Source organism: Ovis canadensis, chromosome 6, assembly GCF_042477335.2.
Source record: "Ovis canadensis isolate MfBH-ARS-UI-01 breed Bighorn chromosome 6, ARS-UI_OviCan_v2, whole genome shotgun sequence".
NCBI lineage: Eukaryota > Metazoa > Chordata > Mammalia > Artiodactyla > Bovidae > Ovis > Ovis canadensis.
This window is the reverse complement of record NC_091250.1, coordinates 115,963,247-115,977,460: the sequence shown is the minus strand read 5'-3', so window position 1 is coordinate 115,977,460 and position 14,214 is coordinate 115,963,247.

The following is a 14,214-nucleotide window of genomic DNA, read 5'->3' as shown; positions in this document are numbered from 1 at the left end:
GTTTTGTAATAGGCATTAGGTGTTACCTAGCAGTCCTGCTGAGGATTATCTGATACTAAAGAGGGATGCACCTTTGACTGTTGTCTTAGGCCAGGCTGCCATGGCAAAAGTACCACATAGACTGGGTGGCTTACAGAAAACAGAAATTTACTTCTTGCAGTTTTGAAGGCTGGAAGTCCAAGATAGGGTGCCAGCGTGGTCAAGTTCTTGAGAGCACCCTCTCTCATGTTATAGACTGCTGACTTCCCCTTGTATCCTCACAGGAAAGAGAAAAAACCAGCTCTAGCATGACTCTTACGAGGTCACTGATCCAATTCATAAGGACTCCACCCTCCTGCCATCTCATTCTAATTACCTCCCAAAGGCCTCACTTCCTAATACCATCACACTGAGGGTAGAGGTTCAGCATATGAATTTGTGTGTTGAGCGGACACACAAACATTCAGTCTATAGCAACTGTCTTTGATCCAATTAAGCTACTTTACAACTCTGTAGGGATGAAAGTTAATTCATGGAAAACTAATAACTATACCCATGGTTCTTGTTCTTGGTAATCTAAGTGAATTTTGTTTGATAGAGAAGTCCAACTCTCTAACTGATGTCTGGTGGCTAGAAGCTTAGGGAAGTCGAGTGATGTAGTTCCAGTCCAAACCCAAAGGCCTGAGAACCTGGGGAGCCAGTGGTATAAATCCCCATCTGAGTAGGAAGGCCCAGTGACTAGGGGTGTGGATGACCAAGGTCAGGAGGAGATGGCTGTCCTAGCTCAAGCAAGAGAACAAACTCACTCATCCTCCACTATTTTTCCCTATTGGATGGTGCCTACCTGCACCGATGAGGGCAATCTTCCTTACAGATTGAAATGCCAATCTCTTCTGGAAACACCCTCTCAGACACACTGAGAAATAATGTTTTACCAGCTGTCTGGGCATTCCTTAGACCAGTTAAGTTGCCACTTAAAATTAACCATCACAGTGGTACAGCTGGGACCCAACCAAGGTCTCACTCTTAATTGAAGAGTTTGTTAGGACTACTTCCTCCATAACCCTAATGGATATTAGTAGTAGGTGGGAAATGAGAATTTTATTTTGGGCATGTACATTTTGAGACAATAGTAATACTCTGAAGTAAAACATTAAGGTAGTAGAAGTTGCATATGAGTGTGATATAAGTGGAAGATCAAAAATTGAAGGTAAAAGACAGGAATTGCCAGCATGGAGGCGGGGGCTGGAGCAGAGAAACTGCAGAGAGTCTCTCACAGAATATGTACAAAAGGTGATTGAGGAAGGCAGGGCAAAGGGAAAGAATCCAGAAACATCTAGCAAAGAAAGGACAGAGAGGTAAGAAGAGAATCAGAATGTTACAGCATTCCAGAAGTCAAACAAGGAAAACATTCAACAAAACAGGATCGAACATTATGAGCTTTTAATAATGGCATGCATTATTTCAGTTGAAACTCTCACTAATCGTATGATTGACTTACTATTATTAGACCTCTTCTCATTAATGAGGAAACTGACTTAGGAAGCTCACATAATTTGTCTGAAGTCATAGAGCTGGTGGTCAAATCAAGACCAGGAGGACCCTAAAAATCCAAGTTCTTACACACTGCTGTACAGAATGCATTGAGAATCCAGAGTTTTTATGTGACTGTTTAATCCTCATTGTGTACCAGGTTATTATTTTATATGCCTATATAAAATCCAGGCATCCTGTATTTTTTCTGGCAATTGTACCAGTCTATGAATTCAGATCATCTTTTTTGGACTTGGAAATTCAAATTAATTCAAGTAACTCATAGTATGAAACGAGAAATGGTGCAAAATGCTGCATCTGAAGTCTGTTCCATTTGAACTCACCTGGAGATATTTATAAACCACACTTCCTGAGTCCTCAGGAAGTCTTTTATATACTTACTGAATTCTCCACACTCTTCAGCTCTACTGTCTCTAAATAAAATATAGAGAAGTGTCACGTAACTTATCAAAAACCCCATGATTGGTAATTAATGGAGTTAGGATTTGAAACCTGTCAGTCTATTCCCAAGTTTATATAAAAAAAGGTTAAGCAGGGTGGGGGAGCCATTATTCCATTTCAGCCGTTGAGGAAAATCAACTCCTTTATCACTTTGCAATATATTTCATGGGATGAAATTTTGAAACCACTGTCTTAGCCTATATCACCTGTCTCCTTTGCATGGTACCCGCCTTGTAGGCTCAGCCTTTCAGGAAATCCTAACATCTCACCCATTCCATGGGATGCTGCTACTTTTTCTCCTTTTTGTTCTCAGTCATTGCAGGGAACTTGAAGTTCCTGAAGAGCCCAGTAGTTTCAGTTGAGTCAGATTTTAGTTGCAATTATAAAACAGGTGACTGTTCTAATGTTGTAAAAATATTCATCGCATAGGTATTATTTACTTTAAAAAAATCTCCATTTCTTTTCTTTCTGATCAAAACCAGGACAAATATTAAATAAAAATTTTCCACCACCTCTTAAGCTAGTGTTTCCTCTTCACTCACATGAATGGATAGGGTAGCAGTGGTTCAAGTGAAATTTTATGTACTTATTACGAGCAGAAGGTGTGTGTGTGTGTGTGTCTGTGTGTCTGTGTACATGTGCTCAGTTGTGTCCGACCCTTTGCAGGCCCATGGACTATAGCCCACCAGGCTCCTCTGTCCATGGAATTTTCCAGGCAGGAATACTGGAGTGGGTTGCCAGGTTCTGCTCCAAGGAATCTTCCCAACCCAGGGATCAAACCCATGTCTCCTGCAATGGCAGGCAGATTCGTTGCTACTAGTGCCACGAAAGTAGGGTGGCCAGATTTAACAAATGAACATACAGGATGTTCATTTGAATTTGAATTTCAGGTAAACAACAAATAAAAAAAATTTAGTGTAACATACTGAAAGGAAATAGTCCCTGCATATCTGAAACTGAAATTTAACTAGGCATCCTGTATTTTATCTGGCAATTGTACCAGACTATGAATTCAGATCATCTTTTTTGGACTTGGAAATTCAAATTAATTCATCCCAGTAGCTCATAGTATGAAATGAGAAATGGTGCAAAATGCTGCATCTGAAGTCTGTTCCATTTGAACTCACCTGGAGATATTTATAAACCACACTTCCTGAGTGCTCAGAGGCTGTGGGCAAGGACGCCCACGTTCCTCAGACAATGGCGCAAGGAGGCATAGCTAACACAGAATGAAATTTTATTTGTGCTATAATTTGAATCTGAGTGACTTTCAGCTCTCTGGTTTCACAGCAAATTTGAGCATTCACTGGCTCAATCTAGCTAATTGAAAATTAGAGTCAGTTCTGCAATTTTCAAATTTCTTTAAATCAAATGAAAACTATTTGTAGTTCCTCCAGAGCGTCTCCTTTTTAGTCTTAAGCATCTGGTTTAAGTCTTGAGGTATCCTAAATTTTCTACTGCATTACCCACTTTCTCACTTCCTGTGTACTATACTAACTTTGTGTGTGGGTGCTAAGTTGCTTCCATTGTGTCCAACTCTTTGTGAGCCTATGGACTGTAGCCCACCAGGCTCCCCTGTCCGTGGGACTCTTGAGGCAAGAATACTGGAGTGGGGGTTGCCATGCTCTCCTCCAGAGAATCTTCCTGACCCAGGGATTGACCCACATCTCTTATATCTCCTGCATTGACAGGTGGGTTCTTTACCACTAGGGCCACCTGGGAAGCCCTTATTAACATCAAGCCATTTTAATTATCTGTAAAACAATATCCAATCAGAAAGAAATGTGATTACAGAGGATCAGCCAAGATGGCAGCATAGAAAAACCCTGAGTGAACCTCTTCTCATGGGCAAACAGAATTGCAACTATTCACAGAGCAGTCATCAGTGAAAAAGACTGGAGCTTGCCAGAAAAGACTTTTTACAACTGAAGATAAAAAGAAGGAACCACAACAAGATAGGTGGGATGAGTTGAGGTATAGTGAAGCCCCACACCTCTAGGTGGGTGATCTACAAACAGGAGAATAGTTACAACTGCAGAGATTCTCTCCAAGGAGGGAGGGGTCTAACCCCACATCGGGTTCCCTGGCCTGAGGGTCCTGTGCCAAGATGAGACCCAGAATGTTTGGCTTTGAAGGCCAGCAGGACTTGCTTTCGGGAGACCCAGAGGGTTGTGGGACATAGAAACACCATTCTATTTTGGGGGGAAGTTTTTTTCTTATAATTTATTTTTAATTGGAAGATAATTGCTTTACAATATTGAATTGGTTTCCGCCTTGTATCAACATGAATCAGCCGTAGGTATACATATGACCCCTCCGCCTTGTAGCTTCCTCCCACCTCCCACCCCCTCTCACCCTCCTAGGTTGGCACAGAGCATGGGGTTTGACCTCCCTGCGTCATACAGCAATATATTTCACATGTGGTAGTGTATATGTTGCAGAGAAGGCAATGGCACCCCACGTCAATACTCTTGCCTGGAAAATCCCATGGACAGAGGAGTCTGGAAGGCTGTAGTCCATGGGGTCGCTGAGGGTCGGACACGACTGAGAGACTTCACTTTCACTTTTCACTTTCATGCATTGCAGAAGGAAATGGCAACCCACTCCAGTGTTCTTGCCTGGAGAATCCCAGGGATGGGGGAGCCTGGTGGGCTGCCGTCTATGGGGTCACACAGAGTGGGACACGGCTGAAGCAACTTAGCAGCAGCAGCAGCAGCAGCAGCAGTAGCAGCAGTGTATATGTTTCCATGCTAGTCTCTCCATTCGCCCCACCCTCTCCTACCCCCGCTGTGTCCACAGTCTGTTCTATCCTCGTCTCCATTGTTGCCCTGCAAATTGGTTCATCAGTACCATCCTTCTAGATTCCATTTGTTGTTGTTGTTCAGTTGCTAGGTTGTGTCTTGACCCTTTGTGACCCCATGGACTGCAGCACACCAGGCTTCTTTGTCCTTCACTATCTCCCAGAGTTTGCTCAAACCCATGTCCATTGAGTTGGAGATGCCTTCCAATCATTTCATCCTCAATTGCCCCCTTCTCCTCCTGCCCTCAGTCTTTATCAGCAGCAGGGTCTTTTCCCATGGAGTCAGCTCTTCACATCAGGTGGCCAAAGTATTGGATTCCATATATGTGCATTAATATATAATATTTGAGAAACATCTCTCTTTAAAGGGCACAAAATCTCACATGCCCTGGGGCCCAGGGCAGAAGTAGTAATTTGAAAAGAACCTGGGTCAGACTTACCAGATAATTTTGACGAGTCTCCAAGAGAAGCAAGAGGCAACTGGAGCTCACTCTGGGGACACAGACACTGAAGAAGCCATTATTGAGAGTTTGTTCTCCCACATGGACACTGGGGTTGGTCAACATCATTCTGGAATACTCCCTTTAGCTTACTGATCTTGGGACCCAGCCCAACTCCACACCCAGTACTGGAACACCTCAGGCCAAGCAACTAATAAGCAACTCACAGCCCTCCAGAAGAGAGAGTGCCTTAAAACTCCCTGAGCCCACAGCTTCCCACAGACACAGCCGTGCCAACCAGAGTGTCCAGGACCTGACCCACACACTGGTATGCAGGCACTGGACTCGGGACCCCTAGGGCCCTGCAGCCAGAGACCCTGCAACCCAGCTCCACCCACAGGTGGGCAGGCATCAGCCCCCAAATACCAAGCGCCAACTACCATAAAGCCTGTCTTCACCTCCGGGACAGCCTAATCCACCAGCAGGCAGACACCAGCACCAAGACAACAGTCCCACAGGCTGCAGGCCCAGCCCATCAATCAGCAGGCCAACATTACCAAATGATATAATCAAGGGATCAATGCGAGAAAAAGATATAACAATTATAAATACAAATGCATCTAACATAGAATCACCTAAATGCGTAAGTAAATACTAACAGACATAAAGGAGAAATTGACAATAACACAATAATAGTAGGGGACATTAATACCCTACTACATCGATAAACAAATCATCCAGACAGAAAGTCAGTAAGGAAGCAATGGCCTGAAATGGATTAATAGTAAGGAAGTAATGGATTAACAGTAAGGAAGCAATGGCCAAATGGATTAATAGATCTATGTAGAAGATTCCATCCAAAAGCAGCAGAATATACATATTTTTTCAAATGTACATGGATCATTCTCCAGGACAGATCACATGCTACTCATGCTAAGCCACAAAACAAACCTCAGTAAATTTAAGAAAATTGAAATCATATCAAGTATTTCTTCCAACCACATCACTATGAGACTAGAAATCAATTACAAGAAAAAATGCAGAAAATACAAGCACATGTGCCACTAAACAACTGATGGATCACTGAAGAAGTAAAAAAGGAAGTAAATGAATACCTGGAGACAAATGAAAATGAAAACAAAATATCCAAAAGCTATGTGGCACAGAAAAAGCAGTTCTAAGAGGAAAGTTTAGAGGAATACAAACTGACCTCAGGAAACAAGAAAAAAATCTCAAATAAATAGCCTAATCTTATACCTAAAAGAACTAGAAAAAGAAGAACAAACAAAGCGCAAAGTTAGTAAAAGGAAAGAAAGCATAAAGATCAGAGCAGAAACAAATGAAATAAGAGACTAAAAATCAACAGTAAAATCAATGAAACTAAGAGCTGATTCTTTGAAAAGATAAATAAGATTGATAAAATTTTAGCCAGACTCATCAAGAAAAAAAAAAGACTCAATAAAATTAGAAATGAAAAAGAAGTTACAATGGATCATAAGAGACTACTATGAACTACAATATGCCGATAAAATGGACAACCTAGAAATGAACAAATTCCTAGACATGTACAATATCCCAGGATTGAACCAGGAAGAAGATACAAACAGCCCAATTACCAGAAGTGAAACTGAATCAGTAATTGAAGAAATTTCTAACAAACCAAAGGCCAGAACCAGATGGTATCACAGGTGATTTCCACCAAACAATTAGTGAAGAGTTAACACTTAACCTTCTCAAAGTATTCGAAAAAACTGCAGAGGAAGGAACATTTCCACACTCATTCCCCAAGACCAGCATCACCCTGATACCAAAATCAGACATAGATATCACACAAGAAAGAAAATTATAGGTCAATATCATTTTTGCACCTATGAACAAAGTTCCCTGACTTAACGTTCTGTTTGCTGACTCAATAAAGTGTCAGCAAACTGAATCCCACAGAATGTTAAAAGGATCATACACCATGATCAAGTGGGATTTATCCCAGGGCTGCAAGGATGGTTGAATATCCACAAATAAAGGCTGTAACACAAATGTTAATGCAACACATTAACAAATTAAAGAGTAACAGTCACATGATCGTCTCAATAGATGCAGCTTTTGACAATACTCAACATCCATTTATGATAAAAATTATCCATGGAATGAGTTGTCAATAGTTCTAGACATGTCCTGGCAAAGTCAGTGTCAGAGTGTAGTAGGCAGCGGTGGAGGCAGTGGAAGGAGGGAACTAGGAGATGGCGAGGGTGAGAAGGAGAGGGGACCTGCCAATTAAGCTATTTTGGGGAATTGGCTATGGCAAGGCCATGTTATCCATCGGGTTGGAGCCTGGGCTTCCCAGGCTGGCTGTCCTAATTTGTAATTCTGGCTCTTTCCCTTTAAACCCGACGTGTGAATAGCTGTAAGCCAACTATTTGATCTCTCCATAAGCCTGTTTCCTCATCTGTAAAACTGAACAAGTAACACTATACACTTCACAAGGTTGGTGCAAAATTTATAAAAGAGTAAATACTTTCTATTTTCATTAGTTTTGATGACATGTTATTCTAATTAGCAATTTTATTCAGCCATTCCAGCTACTGAAAACCATTGGCTCAGCTAGGCAAGGAAAAAAGAGGTTTTTTTGTGTGTGTTTTGTTTGTTTTGGTCATGCTGCATAACTTGTGGGATCTTAGTTCCCCGACCAGGAATTGAACTCAGGGCCATGTCAGTGAAAGCACCAAATCCTAACTGCTGGAACACCAAATTTTATTTTATATTTTGCTCAAGAAGTGTTATTTTTAATTATAGCTAGTAGAACATTGGAGAAGGCAATGGCAACCCACTCCAATACTCTTGCCTGGAAAATCCCATGGATGGAGGAGCCTGGTAGGCTGCGGTCCATGGGGTCGTTAAGAGTTGTACGCGACTGAGCGACTTCACTTTCCCTTTTCACTTTCATGCGTTGGAGGAGGAAATGGCAACCCACTCCAGTGCTCTTGCCTGGAGAATCCCAGGGAGCAGGGAGCCTGGTGGGCTGCCATCTATGGGGTCACACAGGGTTGGACACAACTGAAGCGACTTAGCAGCAGCAGCAGCAGCAGAACATTACCTCTTAAACATGTTTTTCCTGTTTTCATAGACTGCTTACCACGCTGAAAATTATTTGCTGCTCTGAAATAGCCTTAAGCACAAATAGTGTCTCTTTCTAGGAGGAAGTTAAAAGCGGGTAATGACAGCCTAACTTCTCCAAGCTTATTTCAATATGTTAATCAGGAAAAGATTTCTTTGTTTTCTTCTACTTGAGCCCTGCAATTCAAAGGAAAACACTGAACCCAGAGTATCAGCTTTCTGTGCAAAGGGGAAACAAAAATAAGAATTGCAGGGCTGTGAAGTTGTAGCTTTCACTATCCTGCTGGCTTCTTCAGACACACCCAGGAATGATCTTAAAGATAATTATCTAAACCAAGACTCAAAGCCCAGAAATCAGCATGCCTCCAGAGCAACTAACAGCCTAAGAGTTATTGATTTCATGTTGTTAGAATAATTACCTTTATTTATTTATTTTTTCTGGCCAAAACCAAAGTGAATTATATGAGGTTTGGGTTGGTTTGTTTATTAACTCTTACCCTTTAAAATGGCTGTATTATTTTTCCAGGTTTTGAATTTCTCTGAAATCTTGCTTTAAACTTTAAATTGTTACTGATCTTTTGGCATATTCTCTTTGGATGTATGTGTATACACACACACACATGAGCACAGTCAGCCCTCCTTATCTGCAGGTTTTGTATGCACAGATTCCATCAACCATGTATTGAAAATATTTAAAAATATCAAATATTTTAAAAATCCAGAAAGTTCCAAAAAACAAAACTTGAATTTGCTGCATGCCTGGCAACTATTTATATAGCATTTACCTTGTATTACATATTATAAGTAATCTAGAGATGGTTGAGAAAGTATATGGAAAGATATGGAGAGGTAATATACAAATACTGTAGACTTTGGTATCCACAGAGGGTCTTGGAATCCATCCTCCAAAAATACTGAGGAACAGCTACAAACACACACACACATACTCACACACAAACACACATATACAAGTATCTCTGTACACAGCATTTTAGTCTTTTTTTTTCCCCTTCACTTAATAGTATAAGCATTTCCCAAGCATAACTTTTAAGGCCTGAATTACCCAGGAGTTTCTTCTTCTAGTTCTGCCTCTTTGTGGAGCAGACTCTCCAACAGCTGGCTTAAGGTGGCAGTGCCACACCTGTGACTAGGCTCTGGGAGTCTGGGGGTACCTACTCCTTGCTGGTTTCCCAGCATGTCTACTACACTGCCATCCTAAGAGGCATTTAGCCTCATACAACCTCAAGCCTGGATGGCTTAGCTATTTAATCCGTATCTTCCAAGTCCCCCGTGCCTACCCACTCCACTGTTTAGAATGTCCATTTCTACAGCCAGAACTTCTTGAGGGATGAGGGAAATAGAGAAAGGGGATGCCAGCCAAGTTTCTGTTTTCATAATGTGAAGGTTCTTTAGCTCAATGTGGAATTGCCAGTGATCCTACTCTGCTTTGATGTAAAATAGATAACCAGTCCATTGCCTCTTCCAGCTGTCCTCTGAATCCCTCCGATACCACGTGATGAACGTCAAAGCAGGGCTTAGGGTTTCCCATCCATGTGGTGAGCGAGGGGGGAATATCACTAAGTGGGTACCTTAGCTACCTTCCCTGGGGCTTTTCCCTGGGGGCTCAGACAGTAAAGAATCTGCCTGCAATGCAGGAGACCTGGATTCAATCCCTGGGTCAGGAAGTTCCCCTGAAGAAGGGAATGGCTACCCACTGCAGTATTCTTGCCCGGAAAATTCCATGGACAGAGGAGCCTGATGGGCTACAGTCCATGGCGTTGCAAAGAGTCAGACATGACTGAGTGACTGACAAACACATGAAGTGGGTACCACTTATTGAGAGTCTGAAATTGGCGAGACACTACACTCAAAGCTCTACCTGCATTCTCTATGAAAAAAAAAAATATGTATATATTTTATTTTAAAATTTTTGACTGTGCCACACAGCATGTAGGATCTTAGTTACCTGGCCAGAGATGGAACCTGCACCCCCCGCAGGGGAAAAGTGGAGTCTTAACCCCTGGACCACCAGGAAAGTCCTCCTATATTCTCTTTTACTTCTTATAATGACAGCACTAGATATTTCCATTATTTTATATGTTTCTAAGCTAAGCTTCTGAAGAAGTAAGTGGCAACCCACTCCAGTATTCTTGTCTGGAGAACCCATGGACAGAGGAGCCTAGCGGGCTACAGTACATGGGGTCACAAGAGTTGGACACAACTTAGTGACTAAACCACCACCACCACCAAGCTAAGCTTCAGAGAAGATAAGGATAGAAATTTGTCAAAGACTAAATGTGCATTCATCACCAAAACTAGGGTTTGAACATAGGTCTACTCTGTATCAAGGTTTCTTTCTTTCCATAGTGATGATCTGAGTCCCAACATATGGCAATATTTCAGCATCCTATCAAGTTAATATATTTCACTGAATGCAAGGACCCTTCTTACATGTCTCATAGTATTTATTTTTGAATACTACACACTGTTTTGCATCTTTTATTTTTTGTTGTTTAACAATATACCTTGGAACTCTTTGGATATGAGGATACATCAATGCATTTCATTATTTTAATGTTGAATAGCATCCTGGTTTTCATTGTATAACAATTTTTATGATTCTTAGTTGTGCACAACAGAATTTCCTCTGGATGATTTCAACACAAGAGCACAGTTTAAGAAATCTCTGGGACAATCAGAAAGCCATTATCTGAGGCTCTGCAACCAGCAGTATGACCCCTGAAAAGCTGCTAGGAATTCCTGTGCATTGTAGGCCTTGAAGACTGGGGGTCGTCATCATTGTCTGATCAACTAGAGGCCCCTGAAGGTCAATATTTTTTTTTCTCTTGATTTGGTCAGCTTCCCTAGAGAGAAATTCTTCAATTTTCTGTCTATGGATTTATTGCTCATGCTCAGGAAGCCATATGGAGGTTGCGGTGGAGGGGAGTGAATTTGGAAGTCTCATTTTTGAGGAATTGATTGCTGCAGTTGCCTCAGTTCAGTCCTTCACCACCGGTTTCAGCTCCATGTAATGTTGTTACTGAATCCAAGCTCATACCACTCACTGCATGACAGCTCAATAAATTAAGGGACAAGGAATTCCTTGTTGGAGCAAGGGATAGCAACTTTATTTGGAGGGTGAGTGGACCGAGAAGATGATTCACTAGGTGTCCCAAAGAACCGTCTTACTCAGGTTAGAATTCAGAGTTGTTTTATACTAAAAAGAAAGGGGAATGTGATATCCTCTGTTCTTGCCCAGGTACGTCTGGTCACTATGTTCCTGAAAATCTCTAATCTCTGTCCTGAAACTTTTTAGCTCTATATGAATAGAAAGTGTTGTACCTTTAAAGGTCAAGCCTGGGAGGCAGAGACTTGAGAAAAGGCTTTTATGTATTTTTCAGGCTACAGGCAATGTTTTGTTACTCAGCTACACAGCAAGTTGACTAAGCACAGGCAATAGGATACAAAGGTCCGAGCTAAGGAGCAGGTTCAATATAGAGTCAGGTTTGTTATTCTCTCTTACAGTGTTTCTAGCTACTTGGTCTCCACGATTCAAAGAGAATCAACCTGTCTTCTGCCAGAGTGAGGAACGACCCTGGCTACACAGGGTGTGCGTGGGGATCTTGAACTCCTTATAATTAGTGTATTTGCTTCTCATAATAGCTTCCCTCATAGCTCAGTTGGGAAAGAATCTGCCTGCAATGCAGGGGACCCCAGTTTGATTCCTGGGTCGGGAAGAGCCCCTGGAGAAGGGATAGGCTACCCACTCTCATACTCTTGGGATTTCCTTGTGGCTCACCTGGTAAAAAAAAAAAAAAAATCTGTCTGCAATGCAGAAGATCTGGGTTCAAACCATTATAATTAGTGTATTTTCTTCACAAATTAAATCTCAGTCAATCCTCCAGTTGTTAGCCCTACCCCTGCTTAGTTGCCCCACAGCATGTGGAAACTTCCTGGCCCAGGCATTGAACTTCTGTCCTCCACATTAGCAAGCAGATTGTTAACCACTGAACCACCAGAGAAGTCTTCTTTTTTTTCAGTCTCCATTTTTCTTTATTGCTTTGGCTTTATATCTTTGAAATCTCCTTACCCCAGTTTTAGTGAGTCTTGGTAGGTAGTGCTGATAAACATGGTATTAAATACACTTTAAGGGCTTCCAGGTGGTGCTAGCGGTAAAGAATCCTCCTGTCAATGCAAGAGCTGCAGGTTTGATCCCTGAGTCCCCTGGAGTAGGAAATGGCAACCCACTCCAGTACCTTGCCTGGGAAATTTCATGGACGGAGGAGCCTGGCAGGCGATAGCCCATGGGGTTACAAAGAGTCAGACATGACTGAACATCTAAGCACACACCCATGTTTAAATGGAGATCATTATAGCAATATAATGTAAATAATATTTATCAAAAAGAGGATCTCCAGCCCTGCCCTGATTTATCAAGTGGGTTCCTAAGCATATCATGTGAAGCTACTTAGCTAGTCTCCAAGGAAGCTAAGGTCACTGACCTTGGCATTTTAAACTTTTGGTCAAACTGTGCTTCGTAACCGGAGAAGGCAATGGCACCCCACTCCAGTACTCTTGCCTGGAAAATCCTATGGACGGAGGAGCCTGGTAAGCTGCAGTCCATGGGGTCGCTAAGAGTCGGATACAGTCGGATATGACTGAGCGACTTCCCTTTCACTTTTCACTTTCATGCACTGGAGAAAGAAATGGTAACCCACTCCAGTGTTTTTGCCTGGAGAATCCCAGGGACGGGGGAGCCTGGTGGGCTGCCGTCTATGGGGTTGCACAGAGTCAGACACGACTGAAATGACTTAGCAGTAGCAGCAGTGCTTTGTAACAGCTTACTTAAGTGGTAAATAAGAACTCTGCCCATAAAGAGATGTCCTGGTGCCAAAGAAAATATGATAATAAAAGCCTGGGCTTTACTTACTTCTTAAAACATTTTTAAGGATCATAACAAAATGTAGGCACTATTTTATAGTGTTTTGCTTTTCTCTTTCAGAGTTCTTGTCATTACAGTGGTCATAACATTTCCCAATTTTTACAGATAGATTTTTGTCTTGAGAGTTATAGAAAAAATTAAATTTGGAGGTTGGGAAAGGTGGAGATACTGTGGATTTAGGTAAAAACGATCCAAAAAATTTTAGACATAGAAGAAAAAAATCTAAAGTACTGGCACAAAAACAGACAAGTAGATAAATGAAACAGAATACAGAGTCCAGAAATAAACCCACGTGTGAATGGTCAATTAATCTATGACAAAGCAGGCAAGGATATACAATGGAGAAGAGTTTCTTTAAGAAGTAGTGCTGGGAAAGCTGAACAACTACGTGTGAAGGAATGAAATTAGAACATTCCCTCACGCTGTGTACAAGAATAAACTCAAAACAGTTTAGACACCTAAATGTGAGACCTGAAACCATAAGACTCCTAGAAGAGGACATAGGCAGAACACTCTTTCACACACACATACACACATACACACACACACACACACACACACACACACACAGATCTGTCTCCTAAGGCAAAAGAAATACAGAAAACAAAAATAAACAAATGCAACCTAATTAAACTTAAAAGTTTTTGCTTTTGATGTTTCAACAAAGGTCTTGGCAAGACAAAAAAGCCTACTGAATGAAAATATTTACAAATAATATAATTAATAAGGGGTCAGTATCCAAAATCTATAAACAGATCATAGAACTCAATGTGTGTGTATATATATATATATATATATATATATATATATATATATATATATAAACCCAAACAACTCAATCAAAAAATGGGCAGAAGACTTGTATAGACATTTTTCTAAAGGAGATATATGGAGGGCTAATAGGCACAGGATGTTCAACATTGCTAATTATTAGAGAAATGATCAGA